Here is a 2,462-nt window from a genome sequence, read left to right as displayed (position 1 = left end):
TGGGGTTTGGGTTGCTAGATTACATCCACACTGTAGAAAGGGAAGGTACTCAGCTGTTGCTGTGTTAGGCTTGGGGTCATCCCTGCTCAGGGTGTTTGGCATCAGCTGGAATTGTCCCAGATGGAGCTGACTTTGGAAACATGACACTGAGAGAGAAACTGTGGAAATGCTGGGAGGACTCTGTGCTTCTGTGATAATGTTTCGGGTGGTTTCCTGTGTGATGCTGCTGTGAGAGTGTCAGGGTTTCTCACATTCTCAGCTCACTGCAGCTTTCTATTCAAGTACCTGAGAATCATTCCCAGGAACAAACCGGGATCGAGTCCGTCCAAACAGGAATTCCAAAATGTTTGGCCATTTCCTGTGTGTTTACTATCTGGGAGCGACGGAATCCTGGGTGACACTCTCCTTGCCAAACCGGTGTATATTACCCCAGGGTGGGGCAGGTCTGAAACCCCCATTAAAATTTGTATATCGTAAGATAGGAGCGAAATCAGGCCATTCAGCCCATCGAGTCTGCTCTGCCATTCAATCATGGCTGGAATGTTTCTCAACCCCATTCTCCTGCCTTCTTTCCATAACCTTTGACCCCCTTACTATTCAGGAACCTATCCATCTCCGTCTTAAATACATACCCTCAATGACATGGTCTCTGCAGCCCTCTGCAGCAATGCGTTGCACAGAGTCCCCACCCTCTGGCTGAAGAGATTCCTCCTCATCTCCGTTCTAAAGATTATCCCTTCACCCTGAGGCTGTGCCCTGGGGTCCTAGTCTCTCCCCACTCCTGGAAACATCTTCTCCATGTCCACTCTATCCAGGCCTCTCAGTATTCTGTAAGTTTTAATCAGATCCACCACACCCTCTCCCACACTCCATCCTTCTAAACTCCATTGTGTATAGACCCACAGTCCTCAATCACTCCTCAGATGACAAGCCCTTCATCTCTGGGATCATTCTTGTAAACCTCCCTAGGTGGCACAGTGGCACAGTGGTTAGCATTGCTGCCTCATAGCACCAGAGACCCGGGTTCAATTCCCACCTCAGGCAACTGCCTGTGTGGTGGAGTTTGCACATTCTCCCCGTGTCTGCGTGGGTTTACTTCGGGTGCTCTGGTTTCCTCTCACAGTCCAAAAAAAATCTGCAGGTTAGGTGAATTGGCCATGCTAAATTGCCTGTAGAGTTAGGTGAAGGGGTAAATGTAGGGGAATGGGTCTGGGTGGGTTGTTCTTCGGAGGGTCGGTGTAGACTTGTTGGGCCGAAGGGCCTGTTTCCACACTGTAAGTAATCTAATCTAATGAGGTAGGCCACTTTCTTCAGCACATCCTTCCTTAGATACGGGGTCAAAAACTGCTCAGCAGTACATCTCTGCTCCTGTATACTAACCCTCTCGAAGTGAATGCTAACATTGCATTTGCATTCCTAACTTGCAACTGAACCTGCACGTTAACCTGAAGAGAATCCTGAACTAGGACTCCCCATTTAGAAAGTACTCTACCCTTCTATTCTTCCTACCAAAGTGCAAGACCTCACACTTTCCCACATTGTATTCCATCTGAAGCATCTTTGCCCACTCTCCCAACCTGACCAAGTTCTCCTACGACCTCCCCACTCCCTCAACACTCCCTGTCCCTCCACCTATCTTTGTGTCACCTGCAAGCTTAGCAACAATGTCCTCAGTTCCTTCATTAATGTGTAACGTGAATAGTGAGGATCCAACGCTGACCCCTGCCGAACTCCACTAGTCACCGGCTGCCATTCTGAAAAAGACCCACTTATCCCCACTCTCTGCCCTCTGCCAGTCAGCCAATCCTCTATCCATGCCAGTCCCTTGCCCCTAACACCATGTGCTCTTAGCTTATTCAGCAGCCTCCTGTATGATACCTTTTCTAAGGCCTTCCAGAAAGTAAATTAATTGTCTTCTTTCTTATTCATTTGTGGGATGTGGGTGTCGCTGGCTAGGCCAACATTTATTGCCCATCCCTAGTTGCCCTCCTTAAGAAGGTGGGGGTGAGCTGCCTTTTTGACCCGCTGCAGTCCGTGTGCTGTGGGTTGACCCACAATGCCCTTAGGGAGGGAATTCCAGGATTCTGTCCCAGCGATACTGAAGGAACGGCGATATATTTCCAAGTCGGAATGGTGAGGGGCTTGGAGGGGAACTTGCAGGGGGTGGTGTTCCCATCTATCTGCTGCCCCTTGTCCTTCTAGATGGAAGTGGACGTGGGTTTGGAAGGTGCTGCCTGAGGATCTTTGGTGAGTTTCTGCAGGGCATCTTGTAGATGGTACACACTGCTGCTACTGAGCGTCGGTGGGGGAGGGAGTGGGTGTTTGTGGATGTGGGGCCAATCAAGTGGGGGCTGCTTTGTTTTGTCCTGGATAGTGTTGAGCTTCTTGCGTGTTTGTTGGGGCTGCCCCCATCCAGGGCAAGTGGGGAATATTCCCTCACACTCCTGACTTGTGCCTTGGAG

At 50.1% G+C, this 2,462-nt stretch overlaps 1 protein-coding gene across 1 annotated transcript in view; it reads right to left on the bottom strand.

The window, feature by feature from the left end:
* The window catches only part of LOC122542682 (cytoglobin-1-like), a 54,564-nt gene that overhangs the window by 1,120 nt on the left and 50,982 nt on the right, over nucleotides 1–2,462 (bottom strand). The window lies entirely within an intron of this gene.

Source organism: Chiloscyllium plagiosum, chromosome 41 (assembly GCF_004010195.1).
Source record: "Chiloscyllium plagiosum isolate BGI_BamShark_2017 chromosome 41, ASM401019v2, whole genome shotgun sequence".
In the NCBI taxonomy this organism is placed as follows: Eukaryota; Metazoa; Chordata; class Chondrichthyes; order Orectolobiformes; family Hemiscylliidae; genus Chiloscyllium; species Chiloscyllium plagiosum.
The sequence above is the reverse complement of the archived record's forward strand: the minus strand, read 5'-3'. Positions and strand labels throughout refer to the sequence as shown.